We start from the raw sequence: 11,327 nt of genomic DNA on the forward strand, positions 1-11,327 counted from the left end.
CTTTTTACAAGTGGTCCTCTCTCCCACTAATGACTGCTCAATACCACAAACTGTACTCAGACTCCAAATCCCCTTTTTTGATAAAAGCTGCGTGTGGCAGATGCCCACAGTCCTCTACAAGTATCTGCTGCAGCACTTGCCAATCTGCATTGTCAGTTATCTGCTTACCCGTTTCTCCTACCCCACCCCACTCCCCTACAGCCAGTAGATTCCTCAAGATCCCAGGAGGCAGTGATTACCCATGAAAATAGAGTAAGTTTTAAGTATTCAGGCACGTCTTCTGTTCAAAGAAAACACTTTAAAAATATTTAATTACTTCTCATTCTGCATCTGTACAATATTGAAAAGGGCAGTTAAAATTTTTAACATTCCAAAGCCAAATGTGGAAGAAATTTTGTAAACGTAATCTATTTCAACGCAACCAGCCACGGCAGATGAAAAGTTATTTTAAAGTCAACATCTGCATATCAATTATTGATACTCGCATCAAAAGCTCAACGGTGAAGAAACGGCCCCGTTATCAGCTGTTCTTCAAACCGTTCTACGGGGAAAAAAACCTGGGCAGATTTAGGTGTCACCGTCAGCTCCTGCCCTACATTTGCCGCCACTCAACCCTCCTCCAGGAGAACCCGGGCTCGGGGCTGCGGCGGGCGGGCAGGCCGTTTCTGGGGTTCTCACGGGGGTGACCCCACCTCCTCGCCCCCTCTCTCCTCCTCCATCCCTGTTCCGTCTCCCTCTACTCCTCGTTCCCTTCACCAACCCCCTTCCCTCCCCCGATCCCCGTCCCCATCTTTCTCCGATTCCTCCTCTCCCCTTCGGTCCCCGTCCCCTTCTCCGCCCTCCCGGGGCGGCACCCGCTCCCACGTGACCGGCGGCGGGCGGGGCGGGCCGCGGGTGCGTCGGGGGACGACGGGCACCATTCGGGCCGCGAACCCGCGCCGAGAACGTCCCGGGATTCCCCAGGCGGCCGTGGGCAGCGCCAGGGCAGGCGGCGGGCGTGGGTGCGGGCCGGGTGCCGGCGTGGGCGGGGCTCGGCCGGGACTGGGGCAGGGGGCGTCGCCGCGCGGGCCGGGGCCGAGCCGGGCCGTACCTACCGCTCCGCGCCCAAGGAGCACCGCGTCTCCGCTGCCGCCTATCGCAGCGCTGCCGCGTCTTCCGCCGGGCGCCGCCGCGTCCCGTGGGGCCGCCTGCGCCCGCCCGCGCCTCCGCCCCGCGCGGCGGGACCCCCGCCTCAGCGCGCGCCCACCCCCGGCGCGACTCGTCCCCTCCTCCCGCGCAGCCAGAAAGAGAAAATGGCGCTCGATTGGCCTCAGGAAGTGACGTTGGCCCTCATTTGCATGTCGGCGCTGCCAGCCAATGGGAGCAGAGTGTGCTTGGGGCCCCTGGCACTTCCCACAGGCCCCTCGGGGGCCCCTGGCTAAAGCCGGACTCGAGGCTCTGAAATGGTAATGGGGGCCCCCTGTTGGGCCCCCTGACTCCCTTCTCGCCCAGGGAACTGTTTTGCCAGTTCCCCTCCACATCTGTGCAAACTCTCGTGAGAGTTTGAGTGGGTGATGACGTCATTAAAGGGGTGGGGAGAGTGTGTCATCAACCATGTGACCAATCACATGTACTCACCACAGCTTTGACTTCATTTGCATGGAATGGGGGTGGAGCTAGTGGCAGCTCCAGGAGTGGTGGCCCCGCCCACATCTCAGAGCCAATGGGAGCCCAGCTGTGGTAATGCTGCCTTGCCATTGGAGGACAGAACTTTGGCTCCCAGAACTGGGACAAGAGTGCCATGATTGACATGTCCTGGTGAACCGACTGGCTGGGGTCCCCTGACTTCATCATTCCTATGGGAAAGGATGACACCTTTTCTTGAGAATTCTGATTTTTAGTTAGCTCTACTGTAAGTTGTGTGGGGAGAGGGTTAATTGCATACATTGGTATGACTCTCAACCTAAAAGTTCACTTTTGTACAGGTTTTTATCAGTTGTGTAGCAGTAATAGTTTATTCCTCAGAATGAGTGGAAACATGGGGCTTTCAAAATGGCTCTAGGTCTTCGGTAGAGTCCTAAGGCCTCTGGCGGACGCCCTCGTGGCGCAGAGCATGTGGGAGCGGCCACGAGGGCAGCGCCTCCCCCAGTGCCTCTAACCCTAACCCTAATTCTGCCCCTGCCCCTGAACGTCGCCCTAGCACTAACCCTGACTCTGACCCTAACCCTCCCCCAGGGTTCCTTCCCCTGACCCCAACCCTAACCCTAACCCAGCCGCGCCCTCGGTGGCTGTTCCAGGCCTTTCGTTCTTGGGGAAGCCCCCTGGAGGACACCTGCTGCTTTCAGCACGAGGCCACAAGGTCTCCTCCTTTCAGAGCACCGAGCCGCTGCGACCCGCTGCCACCCTCCAGCCCTGAGGCCCACTGTAGCCGCCGCGGGGCAGAGGCCGTGCCCAGGCTGGGCCTTGGGCTCACAGCCCTCTTCACCATCCACTCACCCATGACTTCAACTTTTCCCTCTCAATGGGAGCCATCTGATCAGTTTAGCCCAGTGACTAAAAACATAATAGGCACTAAATAAATGTCCATATACGTTTTAAAATTGTGTTAAATGGTGGGCCGATATGACCTGACCACAATTTGCTTTTTTCCTACAGGAATACAAGTCATAATTGAAGGAGAGTTCACCCTTTATGTTTGCCTATGAGTTATGATTTTATTTTATTACGATTTACAGTGGTAAATGGGTATGATGTCCCTATATATCTTCCTTGCAAAATTATGGGTGGGAGAAAAAATGTGGTTAAAGCTTTGCAGTCTCCCGTTGATCCCCTAGTGACCTCTTATTTTATCATGTTTCTCAAAACAGCAGTCCCTGTGTCTGTCTCCTTGGCCCCCGGCCCGCCTCTCCCCCCCACCCTCACCACTCTGCAGAAACACCTTGGTCACCAGTGCCCTCCTAATTGTTGGGCCCAAAACAGATTTTAGGCCCCATCTTTCTGGATGTATGTTCCATTTGTTAGTAGAGACCAATCCCCCTTTCCTACAGATTTTCCCCAGCAACCCGCACCCGCATCCCCATATTCCCCAAACGTGCTCTTTAATCTCCATACTCACGAACTGTTTCGTAATCTTCGCCTGCATCTCTTCCTCAGCCCATCCTTGAATGCGTGTTCTCTGGGATCCTGCTGGCGTTTTCATTCACCGTGCAGCACATCGCTCTCCTCGATTCCTGTGTGCCAGGCACCGTGCTGGGTACTGGAACTCCCACACCTTTCATTTTTATTCTGCGTTTTCTCCTTTGTTAATTTCGACCACAGATTAAAACTTTGTTCTTTCAGTTCCAAATCATTATCTCCACCTCTTTCCTACATTTCAGTTTTATTTTTCTGGCTCCACTTCAGAGTCCCACAGGCAACTCAGATTCAGAACATTCAAACCTAAGCCCATCGTTCTCTCCTCAACAGCCTCTCCTACAGCAAGCAGTGTGTTCCCCATCTCCAGTTTTCCAGTTTTCCATCCCAAATATTCATCAGATCTGTTCCCTCATGTGCAGCCCCACCACCCCTGCCTGCAGGTCATCCCCTGCCTGCAACACCTGCACAAGCTCCCACCTTACCTCCAGCTTGATGCCTCGGGTACTTTCCCCAGTCAGCCCTTTTAGAGAGTGAATCAACCCAGCTGGTCAGCATGGCACACAAGTTCTCCAAAACCAACCAGTCAGTCCCCAGCCCCATTTTGCTCCTGTAAACACCACATGGTGTTTGTTCATGGGATTCCTGTCCCACCCCCTGAGCTAATTTTCATTCCATTGCCATTCAAGGCTGAGCTCTGCTGGCCTCACTCCCAGAAAGAGCTCCCTGAACACAAGCACACACACACACACACACACACACACACACACACACACGCCAAAATGTGGTAGGTACTTTTTGACATTCCCAGAACATTCTGTGTGTCTCCTGCTGCCCTTACCATCCTGTTTACTGTTAATCTGCTCACTGCTTGTCTCTCTAGGGCAGCGCCAATAGGGACCACGTCTCATTCATCACTGTATCCCTGATGCCTACTTTAATAAATACAACATCAACACTGTCATAAATAGAATAAATTTTAATGAATGTAAATATAATAAGATTTAAATGTTAAATGAATTAAGTTTTCCCCTGCATTTTGCTATGAAAATGTTGAATGTACTGAAAAGTTGAAATAATGGTTCAGGAACACCATCCCTTAGCTCTTCCAATTAACATTTGCTTACTTGCTTTATCACATATCTATTCAAATATTCAAGAGGTGAATAAAGCAAGTATAAAACCACCATCCACAGCTCTGAGATTAAAGGGACTGTGCCTCCCACCGCAGAAGGAATGAGCAATATGACCTGGGGACTTGTCAAGATCCTTTTCAGAGACTCAGGAAAGTGCATGACACTGAAGTCATCAAACCAAAGGCACAAGTTGGACCTCAGGGTGTATCTACCAGGCGAGTCACAGCTCATGCCGGTTTATTCTGCACAGCCTCTCCTGTGTAACAAGACCACAGACTTGGTGGCAGTATAAGAGTACATTCCTTGACTCCAGTTGTTCAGCGAGGGTTAAAGGGGAAGATGGCCCATGGAGCTTCCCACTCTCTCATCTAGGTCTCCCTATAACCAGCATCGGCATTTGTAAGATAATTGTTCAGAACAGAGGGAGCCCACGAGTTGACTGTGGCAGCCAAGGAACCTTTGTGCGAATCAGAAAAGCAGGGTCCCTCCGGGTGTGCGCTGCCCTCTGGGCCCTGGCTGGTCAAGATGAAGGTGCCTCGATGTGTGTTTCAGTGTCCGTTCCTCTGCCTCTGTGCAGACCCAGCCCCACAGCAGGGCCCTGACCTACGTGAACAGAGTGAGCTGGATTTCAGCTCCTGCTTCCCACTCCACTGGCTCTGTGTAAAGCACAAGTGTGTACAACTATAGTCAGCAGCCCGATGAGCCTACACACAGAGCCGACTGTGCAGGTGCATGTGTACAATCTAAGAAACTGCTGAGTTCATCTGAAACCATGAGTCACAGAAATGGAGAGCTTTGGGAACAACTCACGTGTACCCTTTCTCTACTTCGTTTTTTGAGGGTTTTTGTTTTTTTCTGTTAGAGACAGGGTCTTACTCTTAGAGACAGGCTGCAGTGACAGGATCATAGCTCACGGCAGCCTCAACCTCCTGGGCTCAAGGGATCACCCCACCTCTGCCTCCCAAGTAGCTGGGACTACAGGTATGCACCAGCATGACTGGCTAAGTTTTGGGGGTTTTTTAGACACCAGCTCTCACTATGTTACCCAGACTGATCTCGAACTCATGGACTCAAGAAATCCTCCCACCTCAGCTTCCCAAAGTGCTGGAATGAGAGGCGTGAGCCACCACCCCAGGTTATTTCTCCCCTTTATTCTACATACGCTCTGTGTAGGTCCACCGGGCGCCAATAATAGTGTCGAACAGACTCCACCCCTGCTCTCCTTAGGTTAGTGGAGGAGAAAGGCATCTGTGAAATAAATACACAATGAAAATATAATTATAAACCTTGGTCAATGCTCCTGAGAAAGGAATCTCCACATATGCCTGTGACCCAGAAATGCGATGTAAACCAGCAGTCTCAAAGAAGCAAGGTCTGGGATCAGAGGATAAGCAGACACTGGCAGAGCAGAGCTGTGAGAGGCAGAGAGGGAGTGCGTGCAGGCAGAGGGCAGCCCGCAAGAAGACTTGCACCTGAGGGAGGCTGGCACAGCCAGACCAGAACAGCCAAAGTGCAGGCCACAGGAAGAAGAGGACCACAGGGGAGGCCGGGGCCAGGCTAGGAAGACATTTGGATCTTATTAAGACCAAGGAGAAGCCAAGGAAGTGTTTTCAGTGGTTGGGTTGATAGGGTCAGATTTGCATTTGAAATGGACAGCAGGGCTGTCCTATGGAGAAAGGAATGTTGACTGAGGAAGGGGATGAGGCTTAAGAGGAGGTTGCTGGAGCAGTCCTGGTGGAGGATCATGACATCTGAGAGCTGTTATTAGGGTGGTAGCAGTGAAGATGAAAAGAATGGCCAGCCTTGAGAGACACTTCGGAGGGGAGGGAACCTGCAGTTGTTGGCATGGAGAGATGGAAGCAGCCTTTAGAGGTGAGCACTTGTTTTGGTGGGCTTGCTGGCTTTGGAAATATGCTTGGCTTTCTCTGGTTGGTCCTGAGTTGGAAGTGGAAACAATAAGAGCATGGAAAACTGGCAGTCTTTGACTAAGTCCTGGCCATTCTGGGTGGATTGCTGCGGAGGCATAGGTCAGAGATCATCTTATACAGTCAGACCGTTGTCTGTCTGCACATTCAGTTTGGTCTCCCTTCTGCTTTTAGTCATTCTCTCCCTGGAGAGTTTGGACAGTTCAGAGGAGGCTAGAGATCCAGGTCTTCACAGCTTGGGGGTTGTCTGGTTGCCTCCATAGGCAATCATTTCATGAGAACTCTGTTCTTTGTGTTGTTGTAGCACCACGGAGATCATCTGATGACAGAGCAGCTGCACAAAAGCGTTGCAGACTCTGCAGAGGAGGCAACCAACAGCATCATGACCTCTATGACGAAACAAGACCGAGTAGTAGTTCTCATAAAATGCTTCTGAACTGGGAACACCCGTTGCCCATCCCAGGGCAAGAGAACAAATCCCATAGGCCATGAGGATCAGCCTTAAAGAGACAAATAGTTTTTTCCTTATGGCATCGTATAGTCGCTTCGACGTTGCCTGTTTCATTCATCCAGGTACAGTGAGAAGTATTAGCAGCAGCACTAGGCTAGATGCCATGACTTGCCAACAAGAAATCTGGAGCAATGTGCTCGTTCATCACCCTGAATACCAGTGAGTTGAGACTGGCCTGTGTTCCATCCAGTGCACAGGAGGTGGTGTTCATACTTCTGCCAGAGTGACTAGTAATTTTCTCAAAGTCTCCTCTACTTGCATGATTCCTACTTCTGGCAACACTGCTCTGGTGGTTTGTATCAACCTATTTTCTCCAGGTATAGTTCCTGAATGATCAGCTGGATGTCCAGCTTTGGTGATTTCTAAAATTAGAGTCTCTATATACAGACAATTCTCAGAATTCTATTCCTAAAGTGCATGAGAGGCTGGGTGAGGTGGCTCACGCCTGTAATCCCAGCACTTTGGGAGGCCAAGGTGGGCAGATCACCTGAGGTCAGGAGTTCGAGACTAGCCTGGTTAACATGGCAAAACCCCATCTCTATTAAAAATACAAAATTTAAAAAAAAACAAATTTTAAAAAAACAAAAATAAAAACACAAAAATTAGCCAGGGGTGGTGGTGGGTGCCTGTAATTCCAGCTACTGAGGAGGCTGAGGCTTAAGAATCACTTGAACCCTAGAATCAGAGGTTGCAGCTACCCAAGATTGCAGCACTGCACTCCAGCTTGCTCAACAGAGCAAGACTCTGTCTCAACAAATAAATAAATAAATAAAAATAAAAAATAAAGTTCATGAGAGCAATCAGCATCAAAAACCCTGGACCTAAAGAAAGTAGTATCCAATAGGGGTCCATGGAAATCCAGGTAAAAAGGGATCTGTCTGTGACACTAGGTTGGAACCAAGATTTCACATTAGCTGGGTTATGCTAATTGGGTCTCTATTGGTATCTTTAAGATGGCAAGTATTGGTTCATCACTCTATGAAGGTTGTTGAATACAAATTTAGTTTTAGGTCTTTTTATCCATGTAGGTGCAAGTGGAAACACCATCAGCTGTGAATCTCTGTGTCTCATTTATTAAAACCAGAATTGCCTCAAGGTTTTTAATCAGTGAAATGTGGTGGCATGCCCTGTAGTCAGTAAGACTGAGGTCACTGACTACTGTCTGGAGTAATCTGAGAATGGTGCTAGACTATTTTCTGATCTAACTTTATCACAAACAGGAAGAAATGAGAAAAAAGGGGGTTCATCATGAGTGGACAGCAGCAAGGGGCCTATAGAAAATTGGAAGAATTATCATAGGCAAAAGATGAAAACTCAAACAGGAATCAGAGTCTTGATCCAATGTCTTGAGCAGAACCTTTCCACGATTTGAGCTTGCTCTAAAGGTCTTGAGTCAGACGCCTACTTCCTCAGATGGGCTGCTTCTGGGGAGTCTCTAAAGCTTGAGGTCTGCTCTTGGATTAGGCTTCCAATTGTGTGGTATTCCGGATTGCTTATTTAGCAAGTTGTGAAATGTGACTGGAGTTTCACTGCTGTGGTTGTGGTTAACGTAGATGGTAAGTCCTTTCCAACAAAATTTAAGAGCAATTTTCTCAGATGTCTCTTCCAACAGATAAAACCTCCAGGATGAAGATCATGAAGAAGCTGTTTAGAAAGATGTGCTAGAAGGGGGCTGTTGAATATTAAACATCACCAATGTTTTGCTCGTCTGGGTGCAACAGGGCAGAGGCTAGTATCAGAGGTGAAATCCCTAAATGCATTACAAGTTGTCTTCGTCCATTCAGGCTGCTGTAACAAATTACCAGACTGGGTGGCTTATAAACAACAGAAATTTATTTCTTCCAGTTCAGGAGGCTGGGAAGTCCAAGATCCAGGTAATGATAAGACTCAGCGTCTGGTGAGGTCCTAGTTCATCATAGAAGGACATCTTCTCACTCTAACCCTCACACAGTGGAAGAAGTGATGGGACTCCCCTGGGCCTCTTTTTATAAGGGCACTAATCCCATCTGTGAGGGCTTCACCCTCATAACTTAATCCCTTCCCAAAGACCCCACTCTTAATGCAATCATATTGGATGTTAGGATTTCAACGTAGGAGTTTTGGTGAGACATTCAGTCTATAGCAACCAGTTCAGAGGGTAACTGATCTTCCCCTGAAGGAGGGAACCATATGGCCAGAAGGGGAGTGGGAGTACCTTTGGCCAAAGGAGCTCCAGGGTTTCTTAAAATTTTCCTACCTTTAAGGATGCCATTGGCTCTCTCAATCTATTCAGAATATATGGGTAGTGAAGGCCCTGTGGTTTGGAGGTAGGAGGTAACACTTTATAGGATTCTCCTATAATGGCTTCATAGAGTGTTTGTCTTGGTCACTTGATGTGAAAGCTGAGATGCTCCAGGTTGGAAACATGAAAGCACGCAGCTTTTTAGGAACTGTAAAGGCTGTGCTTTCTGGTAAGGAAATATTTAACCCACCCTGAAAGTAGACATGCAATAAGTAAAACATCCTCAACTCTCATGGAGGGCAGAAACAGGTAAAATTCATCCGTATTAGTCTGTTTTCACACTGCTGATAAAGACATACCCAAGACTGGGCAATTTGCAGAAGAAAGAGTTTTATTGGACTCACAGTTCCACATGGCTGGGGAGGCCTCACGATCACGGTGGAAGGTGAAAGGCACGTCTCATGTGGTAGCAGCAAGAGAGAGGACAGTCAGGTGAAAAGGGTTTCCCCTTAACAAACCATCAAATCCTGTGAAACTTATTCACTACCATGAGAACAGTATGGGGGAAACCGCCCATGATTCAGTTACCTCCCACAGGGTCCCTCCCACAGCACGTGGGAATTAGGGAGAACAATTCGAGATGAGAGTTCAGTGGGGACACAGAGCCAAACCATATCTCCATCTGAAGATGCTCCTAGGGCTCTTGGGATTGTAGTCCCTGGCCATGTTCCATCTTTATGGATTTTTTCATGATTATATTGTAACAGGTCATAACACAAGCCTAAAATAACTTCAACTATTTTTTTAAGTTCTCCCACCAATATTGATTTAAGATTGTAACCAATTTGTCTCTACTGTGAACAGTAGTTTCATTGAGAAATTTAGCCAATATTCATCTGAAATCATCTAGTACCACTAACAGGCCTTGCCGGAAGTGCCAGAGATTATCTAAGCAGCAGCACAACCAGGCTGCTTCCATAACAGTGGCTATCTTATAATGGCCTCTGACTCCCGCCAGGGGTTTATTCTTTAGAGGTTTAGATCAGGATCACAGCCTTTGTTAAAGCTGTTTGGCATGAGGACCTAGCGCTTCCTTTAGTTTCCACGGTGTCTCTTCTGGCCTAGGCCTCAATCTTTTTAATAGAAGTGAGAAGCCTCACCTCTTTAGGAAGTAAGAGTCCAGCTAAAAGCTGCTGAATGTGCCCATTTTGGATGGTGATCCCAGCAGAAGTGAGAAACCTCTTCTGTTTCCAAAGCTTCCCACAGTGGTGTGCTGCTCCCAAAGCCCACCTGCTGCCTCTGTATGCAGCCACTCTGGACTTCTGCTGTTCGACGATCTCTGGTAAGCATAGTGAGCTTGGCCATCAGGGTTGATTTTACCTATATCATTTTGATGATATCCTTAACAAAGAATATAGAGCGGTGACAGCATGTCCTACCTGACCACCTCCAGCTTCAGTTTCAAGCTACAGTCCATCCACAAATAGTATTAGGTCAGGGTTCTCAATCGAGGTCTCCAGTGAAACTAAAAAATACAGAAGGCTCCCTGGCGGAGGTAGCACTGCCTTGAGGCTCCCTTTCCTTGGCAGGGGTGTGAGAGTAGCAGGATTCGGGGCACTGCAGCGTGAACAGTGAGGGGAGAGGGAGAGGAGCAGGATCTCCTAGGAGGCGAATTGGCTGGCTGGGAAGTGTACATTCCCAGGCAGCAGCAATGTCTGCATGGAAGAAGGAATAAGGAGGTCAAATGGGGAGACGAGAACTGTAATATGGTTTGGCTCTGTGTCCCCAACCAAAGCTCATCTCAAATTGTAATCCTTCTGTGTCATGGGAGGAACCTGGTGGGAGGTCACTGGATCATCGGTGTGGTTTCCCACGTTGTTCACATGACAATGAGGAGGGAGTTCTCACAAGAGCTGAGAATTTTAAAGTGCCAGTTTCCACTGAGCTCTCTCTTGCTCTCTCCTGCCACCGTATGAGGTGCCGGCTTCTCCTTCACCTTCTGCCATGATTGTAAGCTTCCTGAGGCCTCCCCAGCCATGAGGATCTGTGAGTCAGTTAAACCGCTTTATAAATTACTAGTCTCAGGTAGTATCTTTATAGCAGTGTGAAAATGGACTAATACAAACTGGTTCATCAGAAGCCTCAAAAAGTTTTCAGTGTCAGCTACTGCACTAAGACAAGGAGAATAAGCCTTTGCACCCAGATCAAGGGTAAAGCCACAGTGAATCCAGGGTCTTCGATGGTTCCCAGGAAGTTGAGTAAAAACCCCAAGCGCTTGTGCATATTGCTTCTGCAAAACAGACCACGGGAAGCTCTGCAGTTAGGGATGCCAAGGGAAGGGACCACTGAAACGCCTCCTTCGGGCTCCAGAGGCCTGTGCCTGTTTATGCTCCCAAAGCAAATTTACTGAGTCCTTAGTCAAT

At 48.9% G+C, this 11,327-nt stretch overlaps 1 protein-coding gene across 3 annotated transcripts in view; it reads right to left on the minus strand.

Moving 5' to 3' along the window:
- Positions 1 to 1,306, minus strand: part of ADNP2 (ADNP homeobox 2) — a 36,040-nt gene extending 34,734 nt beyond the window's left edge. Inside the window, exon 1 of one of the 3 annotated variants that reach the window (XM_039463644.2) lies at positions 1,095 to 1,306. The gene's annotated coding sequence lies outside the window, so the exon portion shown is untranslated. Of the gene's footprint in view, positions 725 to 1,090 lie in introns of those variants that run through there. The other 2 variants (XM_074383222.1, XM_074383220.1) reach the window with 2 other exon arrangements.
- Between the last annotated feature and the right edge of the window lie 10,021 nt (positions 1,307 to 11,327).

This window comes from Saimiri boliviensis, chromosome 13 (assembly GCF_048565385.1).
Source record: "Saimiri boliviensis isolate mSaiBol1 chromosome 13, mSaiBol1.pri, whole genome shotgun sequence".
NCBI lineage: Eukaryota > Metazoa > Chordata > Mammalia > Primates > Cebidae > Saimiri > Saimiri boliviensis.